At 35.5% G+C, this 16305-nt stretch overlaps 2 pseudogenes; one reads left to right on the top strand and one right to left on the bottom strand.

The window, feature by feature from the left end:
- The first annotated feature begins 216 nt into the window (after positions 1-216).
- On the top strand, positions 217-10007 carry LOC132311159 (pentatricopeptide repeat-containing protein At3g14730-like; annotated as a pseudogene).
- Positions 10008-11111: 1104 nt separating this feature from the next.
- On the bottom strand, positions 11112-13511 carry LOC132311150 (probable purine permease 10; annotated as a pseudogene).
- Positions 13512-16305: the final 2794 nt, after the last annotated feature.

The following is a 16305-nucleotide window of genomic DNA, read 5'->3' as shown; positions in this document are numbered from 1 at the left end:
ATAATTATGCAATATATTATATTAAAATATAAAACTAAAAGTTTACGATACCATTGAATTGAAAATGAGTCCTTATACAAAAAAGTGTTGGGTCAAAATATAGCGAGTAAAAAATCTACAAATTTTTTGAACTCTTAAGTGAATTTTAACATCATTATATATATTGAAATGTTTTTTTTTTTTTTAGAGCAAACATATTAGATTAGAAATTGAAGGTTGAAAGGCTTGATATCGGTCCGAGAACAACGGAAAGCACTCTAATTGCTGGGCTTCATATATTTTTAAAGGTCTTTACATATATTTTTAACGCAATATTTATATTGACCTTTTTTTTTTTTTTTTCATCAAAATGTAATGCATTAAAAACTGACTTACCATGTTGAAAATAAAATGTAACGTGTGACAAATTATACACAGCAGAGATTCCGGCCCCACACATATTGAACTGCTCTCTCCCTCTCATCGTCCTCGGAGCATATTGGACACGAAGATTCAGACAGCCATCTGAAGCAAAACCCAAATGCACATGCTTCACTTCACGTTAAATGATCAAAAGAGCAATCTTTACAAGAACACCAATCAATACCCATTTCCATATACTTCTCAAATTCTCATCCACATCTTCCACAGCTCAATCTTCCTCATGTCTCGCCGACCTCAGGACCTGCATTGCATCACTGCAAGCATGTGCCCACCACAGGAACCTCACAGCAGGCAAAAAACTCCACTCCTACATGCTCATCAATGGCTTCCTCAGCTCCCCATTTCCCATCACGAGCCTAATCAACATGTATTCCAAGTGTAATCGCATCGCCGAAGCCTTATTAGTATTTGATTCATCGACCCATGATCACAACGTGTTCGCTTATAATGCAATCATTGCTGGGTTCATCGCCAATGAGTTACCAAAACCCGCAATTGATTTTTATTGTAGATTGCGGTGCACTGGTGCTGTGCCGGATAAATTTACATTTCCATGTGTAGTTAGAGCTTGTTCGGATGTTTTAGATGTTTTAGGGGTTAGGAAGATTCATGGGTTGTTGATTAAACTTGGGTTGGATTTTAATTATTTATAGGAAGTGCTTTGTTTCATGCGTATTGGAAATTTGGGTTCATGGAAGAGGCAGTAGAGGTGTTTGAAGAATTACCCGTTAGAGATGTAGTACTTTGGAATGCAATGATTAATGGGTATGCACAGATGGGGCAATTTGATATGGCTTTGGAGGTTTTTAGGAGGATGGGTGAAGAAAGAATTGTTCCAAGTAGATTCACAGTTACTGGGGTCTTGTCCGTTTTTGCCATGGTGGAGGTCCTAAATAACGGGAAGGCAGTTCATGGGTTGGTAGTGAAAAGAGGGTATCATTCAGGCATTGCAGTTTCAAATGCCTTGATTGATATGTATGGAAAATGCAAATTTGTTGAAGATTCATTGGGGATTTTCAACACGATGGTTGAGAAGGATATATTTTCATGGAACTTTATTATATGTGTTCATGAACAGTTTGGAGATCATGATGGAACCCTAAAGCTTTTTGTAAGGATGTTAAGGTCTGGATTTCAGCCTGATTTGGTCACAGTCACAACCATCCTTCCAGCTTGCTCTCATTTGGCGACATTGATGCAAGGTAAAGAAATACATGGATACATGAATATTAATGGGTTGGGCAAGGATGGTGATAATGTATATGTGAATAATGCTGTTTTGGACATGTATGCAAAATGTGGGAGTATGAGGGAAGCTCGCTTGGTTTTTGATAGGATGGGCTATAAAGATGCAATTGTTGGAAACGGGGGCATTAAAAACATAAACTTTGGATGAGATTTGAAATAGATTCCGCTAATAATTTTTTACGGATCTCTAGACAAGCGCGTTTCTCTCCGCAAGGAGATGAACGTGGTATATTTACTTTCTGAAATCCATTTCCGGATGAATGAGAAATTAGCTCCAAAGTGTAGTGTTTTGATAAGCCTAAATGGGTATGCAAAATGTGGGAAGTGTTTGTCCCACATGGAAAAAATGTTGAAACAAATTGAAATTTAAATAAGCTGAGTTTAGGATTTGGGCTTGGGCTTGGGCCTAATTGTAAAGTCCAGATTATTCTTTTTTTTTTTTTGGAATTTTGGATTGGGCCTAATTTTGGGCTGGGCTTATTTAAATGGGTTTCACAAATGAGTAGGGTTTTTGGGTGGTTGGTTTTTTAAATTAAAAAAACTACTTTTTAGTTTTTCTAAAAGGTTACACCTTTTAAATTAAAAAACCATATTTTAGTTTTTTCTAAAGGGTTACACCTTTTAAATTAAAAAACCACTTTTAGTTTTTTCCAAAGGGTTACACCTTTTTCCGAACCATCATAACCTATAGTTGCACCCACTCGAAAAGGCACATTGTAACCTATTGGAATGGATGTGTCTATTGGTGAACAGACACCATGTGAACCATTGCAACCTATTGGAATGGATGTGTCTATTGGTGAACAGACACCATGTGAACCATTGCAACCTATTGGAATGGATGTGTCTAATGGTGAATAGACACCATGTGAACCATTGCAATGGTTGTGTCCAATGATGAAAAGACGCACCCCATCCGAAAAGGCATTTCTATTTCTATAAATACCCCCCTTTGGATCATTTGCAAGTCATTCATTTTCATTTTCTTCTATCTCCCTCTCTAGACTGGAACCCAACCCAAGAGGATTCAAACCATAGGTTAAGTGGTTCGAGCCACTTCGACCCTAACGGAGGAGGTTCGCCGTATCCACGAGTTTGTAGTGCTGCTACTGGTGGATGTAGACCGTTGTATCCTGGGAGATAGACGCCACTGAGTCCGTTAGCACCATAGCGGGGCGAATCTGTCTTAAGGACATAGTATTCAATACTAGCCTCGGTCCAGGTTCTTTATTGATTATTATGATTTTATTAATTTATTTTGCATATTTAATTAAATATAGAGTTGCATATTTAATTAATGATTTCTTAACATATTGTTAATTATCTAATGACATATTAGTATAAGATTTGTTATATCTTAAATATCACATGAAGCATATATTTTTCCAACAATCTTAAGACAGAATTTTTCCTTGCGTAGATTTTATTATATGTTTCTATTTAAGATATAAACAAGTAGATATTATACTAATAGTTGAGATATGATAAAATAATGTTATATACATTATTATATGATAATATGTTAAATATTTATGCATTCAATATTATGTGAAATTGAAGCATGTTATATAAGTAGATTATTGAATTATTCAATATTGGTTAAATTATTTAATTTTGTAATATGATATTATGAAGTATATGACATTACCTTAAACATGTACCAACTAGAGGTGGAACAAAGTACTTCGTTACTTTTATCATTGGTTGCACAAGATACCGTTATGTGTATTTGCCACGAAGCAAAGATGAAACCTTAGAAATGTGACATCATATGAATTATGAAAAGGTTGAAAACCTTTCTATAAATTCTTAAAAGTGTGAGGGTGTCTATTTAAGGTTGCAGATCCTACTCCTATGAAAGGTTAGAGTGGACCTAAAATGTGACAACCTTGTAGGTGAGTGTGTCGTGGACGGGTGCAAAAGGCACTAACAGGCTACCACACTAGGCGAGCTACAAGTGCACAGAACCTAAGAGGAAGATGGAAAATCTGTTAGTTGGTTCTAGCTCTCAACTTGATAGTAAAAAACACGAGGGTGATGAGTAGCTATTTTAACCATAAGCTATTTGAGCTATTCATCATATCTGCTCATGTAGGAGGGAATAATACTACTTATAAAGTAGTAGTTTTTGAAGAATATTCTTCAAAACAAATTACTCTACTACCAAGGTAGACTACTTAGATAAGTGTACTAAAACTATGAACTACTAGAATTGATAGCTAAACAAACTTAACTTCAAGCTAGTGGTAATAGCTAAAAAGTGGGTGCTCATCATAACCTAGCAGTGAAATATGAGAAGAGTGTACTTAATCTAAGCTAGTAATGATAGTTAAGAACTCACTTTTGACTAGTAATGATAACTGAGAAGTGAGTGCTCACTCTGTAGTGATTGTATCCAAAGCTTAAATAATAAGATAATTATTTGCTTAAATGATTGAGTTATGTGATGTGTGACACATGAAAAGTTATAACATGTTAATATGACTGACTTAACATGAACCTAAACATGAATAACTCAATTTACAAATATAAAAAAAAGTAAAAGCAAATATTAATTAGAACCCATTGTAATTAATATCTTTAGCATTAATTCACGGTAATGTCGGTGAATTATTATAACAATATGCTAAAGATAAAGTGAGTACATATGCACTAGAGACTATTATATATGCTTGTTGAGAAGCGAATATGGAACCTTAAAAAGGTAGATGATGTGAAGTATTTAATATATGGTACTTTCATAGTTGACAAATCATAATAAATACATTAGAGATAAAATTTCAGGATTATCCCAAAGTTGTGGGGAGATATTATCCATAGATGAAATTTGTTACGAGTCACTCATCTTAATATAAATACTTATAAATGTGGGGGGTTCCAAGTCTTAAGAGCTTTAGGATAGAACCAAAAATCATTTATATTATTATAACAATAGTACGTGCATATTATTTTCTACGAGGAAAATATTATGGAACAACTAGAAGAGTTCTTTTTTTCAGTTGAAGTGCTGAGTTATTTGTTCCAGTTGAAAAGTCAAGTGTGTAAGCTTATAAGTTCTTGAATGGATTAAAGCTACTACCGAGACAATGACATAAATGTGATGCGTAAGTCATTGTATGCCTTAAAATATAAATGATATACTGATTGGTATATTTGATATGAAAGATTTAACATCTGATAATATAGTATATTCTCAATAGAGTGAGATTGAGATAATACTAGTTATGATAACAAAAGCCTAGCTAACTTTTGTAGATGTAAATCTCAAATATATATACTAACCAAAGTATATCATTGGTTGAGATTGCAAGGCAACTTAATAACTGTGTTTAATTGCACATTTTCAATCCAGGATCGGATCACTAAAAAACAATAAATTGGGTAGTTGAGATACACCCTAAATCCAATATTGCATAGATCGAGGTATCTAACTAAATTGGAGGTGTAACAGTGATGCAATCTGGATATGGGATATTAAAGACTTCAAATCCAATAGTGGATATGTCTTTTATATTAAAGGTGTAGTTCTATGTTCTTAATATAACTCAAAGTTAGAAACTTTGAATAAATCAAATAGGGAAGTCAATAGACTTCACTTAGAGGAAAATTCAAAGTAAGTCTACACCTGTGCCACTAAAGAAAATGATATTGCTAACAATAAGCAATTTTAGGGCACAAAGTATACAGTTGCTCTCACCTGGAGAAATCTCTGCAGAGTGTAATATTTCTAAACGCAACCTTGTGGCCACATATAAAATTGAAGGTTGTACTAGAGAGCAATTGTACAGTTCATCGAGGGGAATGGGGTTTAAAGCCGAAAGTTAACGAGTCACCTTAATGGAAACCCAACCTAGCTGACTGGAGATCCCAAGATCTAGGTTCAAAGGGACAACAGAAATTCTGAGTGACTCACCAAAAGCACTGGGAAGATATAAATCTTCTACCCATTTCTATGATGAGACAGTGCTACCTACAGCGATGATCAGGATAAGCTACGCTTTTAATGACTCTTATACCTTGAAAATTCAAGTGGGGTTTGGTAGGATACTCTTAATAAGAAGTTACCTATATGAGTGTGAAGTGGGGCCGCTTCTATGAGAACTATAAAGGCTAAGTTTTTTAGAGCACTCATTGAATACCAGGACTTGTTCAGGGCCAAAATGAACACAACAATGAGAACCAACTTTGTGAGGAAAGCTACTGTGTGTTTGTTATTGTCTTGGTTTACACAAACGGCTGAACAGTTCAAGACATCGCGTTCACTGGTTAGCCAATAAATCCGATAGCAATACACTAGGGAAGGTTCAAAGCCAAAAGCCACCTATCCTGATGCAGTAACTTTTCGATTATACTCTCTCTAGTGTCTGCATAATCATCTTTTGCATTTTACGCAAATTTCCATTCATGTGGGGGATTGTTGGAAACGGGGGCATTAAAAACATAAACTTTGGATGAGATTTGAAATAGATTCCGCTAATAATTTTTTACGGATCTCTAGACAAGCGCGTTTCTCTCCGCAAGGAGATGAACGTGGTATATTTACTTTCTGAAATCCATTTCCGGATGAATGAGAAATTAGCTCCAAAGTGTGGTGTTTTGATAAGCCTAAATGGGTATGCAAAATGTGGGAAGTGTTTGTCCCACATGGAAAAAATGTTGAAACAAATTGAAATTTAAATAAGCTGAGTTTAGGATTTGGGCTTGGGCTTGGGCCTAATTGTAAAGTCCAGATTATTCTTTTTTTTTTTTTGGAATTTTGGATTGGGCCTAATTTTGGGCTGGGCTTATTTAAATGGGTTTCACAAATGAGTAGGGTTTTTGGGTGGTTGGTTTTTTAAATTAAAAAAACTACTTTTTAGTTTTTCTAAAAGGTTACACCTTTTAAATTAAAAAACCATATTTTAGTTTTTTCTAAAGGGTTACACCTTTTAAATTAAAAAACCACTTTTAGTTTTTTCCAAAGGGTTACACCTTTTTCCGAACCATCATAACCCATAGTTGCACCCACTCGAAAAGGCACATTGTAACCTATTGGAATGGATGTGTCTATTGGTGAACAGACACCATGTGAACCATTGCAACCTATTGGAATGGATGTGTCTATTGGTGAACAGACACCATGTGAACCATTGCAACCTATTGGAATGGATGTGTCTAATGGTGAATAGACACCATGTGAACCATTGCAATGGTTGTGTCCAATGATGAAAAGACGCACCCCATCCGAAAAGGCATTTCTATTTCTATAAATACCCCCCTTTGGATCATTTGCAAGTCATTCATTTTCATTTTCTTCTATCTCCCTCTCTAGACTGGAACCCAACCCAAGAGGATTCAAACCATAGGTTAAGTGGTTCGAGCCACTTCGACCCTAACGGAGGAGGTTCGCCGTATCCACGAGTTTGTAGTGCTGCTACTGGTGGATGTAGACCGTTGTATCCTGGGAGATAGACGCCACTGAGTCCGTTAGCACCATAGCGGGGCGAATCTGTCTTAAGGACATAGTATTCAATACTAGCCTCGGTCCAGGTTCTTTATTGATTATTATGATTTTATTAATTTATTTTGCATATTTAATTAAATATAGAGTTGCATATTTAATTAATGATTTCTTAACATATTGTTAATTATCTAATGACATATTAGTATAAGATTTGTTATATCTTAAATATCACATGAAGCATATATTTTTCCAACAGCAGCATCATGGAACATCATGATTATGGGTTATGGCATGCACGGGTTTGGCATTGAAGCATTAGATATGTTTTGTCGCATGATTGAAGTGGAATTGAAGCCTGATGAGGTCACATTTGTGGGGGTTTTGTCAGCCTGCAGCCATGCAGGTTTTGTGAGCCAAGGGCATGACTTCCTGGCACAAATGCCATTGAAATATGGTGTTGTTCCAACTATTGAACACTATACTTGTATTGACAATGCCAATTGATGCAAACCCAGTAGTATGGAGGGCTTTATTAGCAGCATGTCGACTCCATAGAAATGAAGCCCTGGCCAAAGTTGCTGCAGAGAGGGTGTTTGAGCTTGAACCAGAGCACTGTGGAAGTTTTGTATTGATGTCAAATGTTTATGGAGCAGGTGGTAAATATGAAGAGGTATCGGAGGTGAGACATATAATGAGGCAACAAAATGTGAGGAAGACACCAGGTTGTAGCTGGATTGAACTCAGTAATGGTGTGCCTGTTTTTGTTACTGCTGATAGGACTCATCCTGATGACTGCTTTATTTATGCTGAATTAAATTCCTTGACTGCTAGTCTGCTTGATCATGGATATGTGCCAGATATCTAGCATAAATGTGAAGAATGTCAAATTCTTTTTCCCCAAAACGAGCTGAAATAAAAGTATCTTACACAACAGATGTAAAATATCAGAGAGTGCTATAATTGGTTTGGTTTTACATTCCAGATGAAATGATTTCTCATGCGTGTGCATGTATGATGGCATCAAAATCATACATTTTACACATCAGAACAAATTTGTAGACCAGTGGAAAGTATGGTTAGCTGTGCAGCACTAGGACCGGAGTATAAATCATGCTGCCAATCTGCTTATTAAAATAGAAGTTTTAGATTAACCCATCTGCATTTTATTTGTTTCTCAAGGTACTTTAAGGGCTTTGAATGTGCGTTTCTGATTTCAAGATGATGGCCTTGGAAGTACCATGTGACCTATCCTAATTTTGAGTTGCAACTTGGCACAGTTGCTTGTGATGTAAAACAGGATAGATAGAGGTGAATGGTGCAAAAAGGTTTCGCATAGCCAAAGAAAAGTAGTTATGATATAAATTTTTGTTTACTGAAGTATCCTTTATCAAAGGATTTATGCTTAGATTCTGAATTTAGAATGCTTATTATTAGAAATCTTTTTAATTTAGTTTGGTATCTGACCTAATTCTTACAGTGTGAATTTTTTTGTTTAACCAAACCCTTCTCTTCTCTCTATGATCATTTGAATGTTGTTTTTTATTTCTTTTTAATGCAGTGGCACTTATTTTGGCTGAGAATGGTGGACTTTCTAAAAAAAGGAAGGCAATGGCCGTTGCTTGTCCACTGTGATGTCAAGGATCTCAATTTTTCACGTCACTGTTGGTATCGCCTTAATTTTTGTTTATGTTCTGTATGTTATATGTGAGGGCATCAAACCACTTTGTACCACATCACGAACTGTCATTTGTCAATACCTCATTGTCCTGGGTCCAGATGTGTATGTTCACGGGTTTGCCATCTTCTCCCCATGTCATAAAATCATTACCCATGACCCTGTTCTCATTATTGGCTTTGATTTTAATCAGGGGTCATGCACTGCAAAAAAAAAAAAAAAAAAAAAGAGGCTTATGTCAACATGTTACATTGATGCTGCCGCTGATGATACCAGGCTTAAGAATATGCCCTTGTCTGAGAAATCTTTGGTTGATAACAACGTAAATTGCATGAACAAGTTATCTGGTAATTTTGTTTCCTTGTACACGTGATAACTTTCATAGGTTATGGACCACACCTTCCTTTATTCACTGCTTAGCTACGTATTTTAAAATGAATAAATAGTTTGGATAGGAGAGGAAAAGACAATTCCTAATTATTTTCGACAACCATTGAAGAAAATTTGTACTTCTTGTGTTGGACTACACTATGTTGGATATCCTCGTTGAAGATTAGTGTTTATTAAAATGACTCACAACAATGTCAAATTTGGAGCAACTTTCTATAGTTTGCTTGTTGTGCTGGTGAAACCTATGGCTGACAAGTGATGTGCATTGGAGTACGAGAGAGGCCACTTGGTGCAATAGCCTTCCCCTCCCAGCACCTCACGTAAGGGGCAACCAGCACTAGGTAATGGCTTTCCATAACTTGCATGACATGTTAACCTTCAATCTCCACAATTCACGGAAGGTGTGTAAAATTGGAAATTTCTGGTTCTGACTTGATTCTCGTTTTAGGAAACAATATTGTTTACACACATCACATTTGAGTATACCACCTATTATCCCTTAAAAATGGTAAATTTACATTAAAGGATGAATTGAGAAGCACATCCTTAAAAATGGTTTCCTCTGGAAGTCAATGCGTCTATCATGCTTATGTGCCAAATATGTTCCCAAACCATAATCTTTGTCCTTAAAGTGTGAAATTCCATGAGCTTGTCCTAGTATTATATATTTCAGAGATTTTTTTTTTTTCCCTTAAATGTATGATATATGTCAAACGAAGTAATTGTACAAAGAGGTAAAGTAGATAAATGTCCAAGTTGTGGACTGGAAATGTGTCAGTTTAAAAAATAAACTTCTTAACTTTGTTCTTCATCCCTTGACAGTTGAAGTGCTTGAGTTCATTGGTCATTAAACTATTTGGAGATGACTCCCTTTACCTATTGATCCTACCCGATCCCAACATCATCCTTAGCATGTTTATTATGTGGACAAATTTTTATGGCCAGTTTTTAATTTTATCTTTCGAATGTTGATGGTTTCTGATACGCATGACATGTTCAAGATGGATACTGATATGATGAGCCTTTGTCCAGCCCATTTGGTATCACTTGGTTTATGTGGAAGTGTGTTCCTGATTAGTTGGTGAAATTCTGCTCTTTTCAATTGATAGTTGTGGAAGTTTTTTTTTTTTTCCCCTTCTGAGTTTAGTCTTTCCCTTGGATGTAATATAAGTACAGGACTGTTATCAAACATCATTAGAGATTGGAGTTTTTGTTTCGTTATTTTTTCCTGGTATTTAAAGTTCTTGCATAGAGTTGCTAGTTTATGTAGACTCATCTTTGTACATAATTTTAGAATTTAATTTTCTTTTTTATATCATAAACTAGGAACAAGGTCAATAACTTGATATGATAACTTTCAAATATAAGGTGGTGTTATTTTGGTCTTAATTTTAGGTGATCAATTTAGATTATGCCGACCTCAACTATATGGTTTTGGCTGGAGAAATATCGTGTAGCCATTTCCACATGATTTTACTCTATATGAGGTTTGTATCATAGGCTATCATAGATATTCTTGATATCTCAAAGTGCCATTTTGGCTTTCGCCTTGTTCTTGTACGTACCTTGACCTTAGACCATCACTTCATAGTTCATACTGCTCAGTTTTTGGGTTCAATTGTAGATGACCTAGCCAACAATGCTAGTTTATGGTGATTGCCTCAATTTTCTTTTCCTTGTCTTTGCCAAATGAAGAGTAGTACTTCTTTTTTTATGTGCTCCCTGTGGCATCATGATACATTTTTTATTTTATGTCATGCTTCTTATTTCCTTTTATTACACTAATTCCGAAATTAAGATGGTTATTAAACTTAGTCTACTCTCTATATACCGACATCCAAAACGAGTTTTGGAAATATATGGTCAATCCTTAAAATCACTCGGGAGGAACACAATTGCTGAGATTAAAGCATAATAAGAACCAGGCGTGTCTTATGATAACAGATGAATGCTTAACAATAAAAATAGAGTAGGAAAGAAGTAGGAACAGCAGTCTTAGAGCTAATCGTAAGTTCGTAAGTCTTGTTTTGTCCCATGTATTGGAATATCAACTTTTTCCAATGAGGGAAGCTTGGGAAAATTCATCCACGGTCTTGGTCTTCAAGTACTCGAGATAATGTTGATAGACATACGAAACAAACCCCCGGCCAAATGGACAACAACATGGCACTTGCTTTCACTCCATTCATCTTGTCATCGAAAAAGATCACTGCTAGAACCGGAACAATTGGCAAACATAAAGTGCTAATTACATTGCAGAATAGGGAAGACACCTCAAAGATCAACCCTATAGCACCAATAGAGAAAACCTGTCAGGTTACAGCTGTCCATACCAAAGTCATCACATAGGATAAGTTCCCCAGTCCAAACTCCTCCATCTCTCTATTCAAACTTTTCCACTCTCCGCTTGCAAAAAGCCCCACCAGAATTTCACAAGTTGCAACTAGAGACGTGAAAATTATCATTTTCAAAACCGCCCTAAAATTTCCATTTTTAATAATCTTCCTGAAGGATACCTGTGTTAAGCATAGTATCAATGCATACCCAGCGGCTGCCCCAACAGTACATAGGAATCCAATCGCCTACTTCCCTTCAGAGACTTCAGTTGAATCTGTGGAGTCGGTCTGGAATACGAGGAGGATGGAGGAGATGGTCAGAAGGACCAGCGAGTTGACTATGAAAGGGGTAAACTTCTGTGAATTGAGGAAGAAGGAGAAAAATGCATTGAAGCCCAACTGGCTTGCACAGATGAGAGAAAAAGTAGAAACCGGAAGATATTGGAGGCCTATTGAGAACAACATGGCATCTGCTGCTAGGAATATACCAAGGAATAAATAAACTGATGCAAGGATTAATGCAGAGGGTGATTTTGTATGGTTGTTGTCTGCATTTTGATTTTTGGTTGGTATGATGAAGAGGAAGGGAAGGAGTATTGGGAAGCCTACAGGTTGCACAAGTGTTGCTATCCATTTGCTCTTTCTGCCTTTTTCAAAGTAGAGTCTTCCCAGGAGTGTAGCAACTGACTGACCGGAGAGGAGAAAATTTGCATAGATGGCTATCTTGAGCCACCACTTATATTGACAAGACCGACGGCCTGTTGATTGGAAATTGACATTCGCATTTTGGGTCGAGTCTGCTTCTTTGGCCTCTTGAACTGGTAAAACAACACGTCTAGGAAGATCAACATTGAAAAACTAATGTACCAAGAAAAGGATTAGGAAAAAATGAGGATAAAGTTAGTTCAACACTGGTAAATTTTTACTCTACACTACTAATTTTTTTTAACCTACTTAAATTTATTTTCTGGACATGTTGCCATAAATTCCTTTAAAATCTAGGTATATTGTGGTTTTATATACTCTCAGTTTTCAAATGCTTTCCCGACTACATAATTTCAGTCATTCCCATGAATGATTGAAAACCCATTTTCAGTTTCTGAAATTGCAAAAGGTCATTTGGAACCAGAGCGCAATACTCCAAAGATGACCACTAGCTTTTTGGTGAGGCAGGGCTAGTGACTTGCGTGGAGTCGTAACAAGGTAGCCGTACTGGAAGGTGTGGCTGGATCACCTCCTTTTTAGGGGTAGCTAATGCTTGTTGGGTATTTTGGTTTGACACTGCTTAACACCCCAAAAGAAGGGGGCTACATCCAAGTGAAACTTGGCGATAGAAGTCTTCTTTTGTTTATCAACAGTGAAGTAAAACCAAGCTTATAAGCTTATTATCCGATAAAACAATATAGGTAATAGAAACTTGGGATCAAATCTAAAAAAGTACAAAAATAAAAGAAAGGAAAACGAATAAAATATGCAAAACCCAATAAATTAGAAGACCTGTAAGAGCTCTCCTAAGGAAGTTTTTAATACTAACATTCAAAAAAAAAATAAAGTTTTTAGTACTGCACAGAAAATTTGAAGATATTGGACTTGATGTAGTTCTGCTGTTGACCAGTACTAGAGAACATCCATCACTTGGCATTATTTAGAATATAAGTTATAAGGAATAGAAGGAACCTTCTGCTACAATCACATGAGCTCGGTTTTTTTTTTTTTTTTTTAAATCGTTTCTTATTAATGCATGAATGATGCAAGGAATCTAGTAAGGAAAGAGAAAATTCGAATTCTGTTTTCTTTTTCCTTTTTCCCACCCAATTCACTCGAAATCTGAGAAACTGACTTACCTATGATGTGTAGTTGCAGTTCTTGAGCTTCTGCCATTTCAAGGATGTAGAACTCTATTTGCTACACAGCCAATGCTTGAAGAAGGTACCATTAATATGCAACTCTAGCAGTTGGTGAGATATTTTTTAAATGATTGTAAAATGTGCCATTAGCACGTGTCAAGTCACTGATTTAAAGCCCTAGTACTATTGCTTCATTCACCCATGGATAGAAAAAACAAATACCTGGCCAGGTTGCATCACAATCTTTCAGTCAGCATCATCCATCCAAAGGTTTCTCATTCAATTTTCTTCTCTTTTGGCTCATCAGTATTTCCACAGGCAGGTGAGACATACATATTAATGTCATTATTGCTCCTAACCATTGAATTTTATGTGGGATATGGACATCAAGGAGCCCCTAGCTTATAGGCATGCCAAAATTGGTGGGTCCCACAAGGTCCTCTAGCATCATTTTAGTCATATTGTACACAGTTGATTTGAATATGTTATCTTTTCATTTTTCTAAAGAGTTTGTGGTTTGGATGGAGAATGTTTGCAAGCATGCAGACTTTGATGACTAGAATATTTATGAGTTGATAGCAAGGAGGTGCCATGTAATAACTGATATTAGGGTGCAGCAACACAATGCTCTTGTCATTTTTCATGATCATATGATAGTAAACAGATTAATTTTTTATTTAGATTCTAATAATACATCTACCAGGTGATTGTTATGAACATTCATGTCAATCATTAGATTGCAACTCTATTTCTTTTGAATTGTGGAGAAGTTATACATGGAAGAGATTTTCCTATCCTTTTTAAGTTCAATACCTCTGAGGTTAATTTATCAGTAAATGGAGAGTGTTATCGATAGCTACCAGGATATCGTAGCGTATTTAGGATTTTCACTTTCAAAGGGAAAATCGTGAGGAGGATAACCCAATTCTGGCAACGATTCACAGAACAAAAGGGAATGTTGTGATCATTCTTGCAATACGGCGTCGAAAATAGGGACTGTGACATTCCACATTGCCTTGGGGGAGGTTGTTGGCACTTATATGTGTAGATGCCTCTTAACTGTGTAAACGCATTTTGAAAATCATGAGCACGAATAATGCGTAAAGCAGACAATATCTGCATAGCGGGGCGGAGCGTGACAAATGATATCAAAGTCAATCTCTAGCCGGAAAGGGGAGCGTGCGCAAGCCCAGTCAAACCAACGAGGACGTGGGTCCCAAGAAGGAGTGATTGTGACGTCTTACATCACTTGGAGGGAGGTTGGTTGCCAAATAATATCTACATAACTTAGCGGGTTGTGACACTATTCGGATATGGACATTCTTGCTTTGATGAAACTTAATTGAGAAGCACTAAGCACATTTTGAGCATAGTTGCTTAAGAAGATGAGTCTAGAAAGGAATTTTTTTGAGCTTGGTTGTTTAGAAGAGGAGTGTAGAATCTATAGTTTTAAGCAATAGAGTTTGAGTCAGCATCATTATGCAGTCTTACATGTGTGTTTTATGGAAATGATACCATTAGAAGCATTAAGGTTACATCTACTCACAGACACTGCGTCTATGACAATTATTGTTACTTCATGACTTCAGATTTTGTTGACAGTTAAAAAAAAGTGGAAAATGGCCTTTTAGAGAACTTCCTCATAGTAGTGAATTCAACGCTTACATCTAGATAAGGTTTGTGATGGACAAGCAGTTTCTAAAAATAGGGCATTGGCATGAGGTATGTGAAGTAAGACAGTATTGCTTATGGTGGTTGGTTAATACAAGGAGGTCAAAATGGGTGATCAAATACCCCTTTAAATAGTGTCGGCTTGAATGTCCTTTTCTAGACTAGTTCTAGGAGTTTAATGATGTCCTGTACCATTTTCGGCAAGAACGATAATATGGCCCCTCGGTAGGACACCACCTGACAGGCACTGTGCTTAAATTCATTGTTTTTTTCTTTTTTTTCTTTTTTTTTTTACCAGAATAATATTGATGATGAGGTTCTGAGAAGGGAATTCAGATTATTTTGGAAAATTCATTGTGAAAACAAATTTATCATTGTTTTTCTATTCGGGACAAATGTTCCTGGAGTTGTAAGAGCCTATTGTCTAAAGATATATTTAAATTATGCAATTAAAAAATTACATTTAAGAGAAGACCTAGTATATAATTAAAAAGAGGACTGCTAATTGCAGTCGCCGTATATGATTGGTTAAAAAGGTAATTATAATTAATACAGTGTTTTTACTTTTATGGAGCATTGAAATCTTATTTTATAAGACAATATTACTCTCTTTGGTTTATTGACTAATACCGTATATAGCTAAATCTTTTTTTTTTTTTTCGTTTGAATTGTCTTTAAACAGGTGGATTCATTATTTCCTTCTTCGTTTTTTCAGTAGTCTTTTTATTGATGATGAATTTTGCATATATTAAATATTATTTATTTATACTTTAGATGTGAATTTTCATAAATGTAAATTTTAATAGAAGTAAATTATAAAATTAAATTTTCTTTGACGTAAAATTGTATAATTGAGTTTTAGTTTCTTTATAAAAGATAGAAGTGAATGATTTAGTAAAGAAAGAAAGGGAGAGAGAAGTATAGTGGCGATGGGATAATCACACTTATTGAATTTTAGTTGAAGTAAAATTGTATAATTGAGTTTTTGTTATTTTTAGATTATAGAAATGAATGATTTAATAAAGCAAAAAGAGAGAAGTTTAGTGGTAATAGGAATCACACTTTAGATATAGTAAGATGGTTTAAAGAGTGATAGATAATTATAGATGATATATAACAAAGATAAATGATTGATTTTGATATAATAAAAAAAAGAAGGAAATAATGCATTGACAGAATATTAACTATATACATATATATGTTATATATATAGAGACACAATTGAAGGAGGGGAGAATAATATTCAATAAACAAAAGAGGGTAATATTGTCT

This window comes from Cornus florida, unplaced genomic scaffold (genome assembly GCF_030987335.1).
Source record: "Cornus florida cultivar Cherokee Brave unplaced genomic scaffold, ASM3098733v1 CherokeeBrave_3.0.0_Hap2_Chr01, whole genome shotgun sequence".
Taxonomy (NCBI): domain Eukaryota; kingdom Viridiplantae; phylum Streptophyta; class Magnoliopsida; order Cornales; family Cornaceae; genus Cornus; species Cornus florida.
Note: the sequence above shows the minus strand (reverse complement) of the source record. Positions and strands in the feature narration are given on the sequence as shown.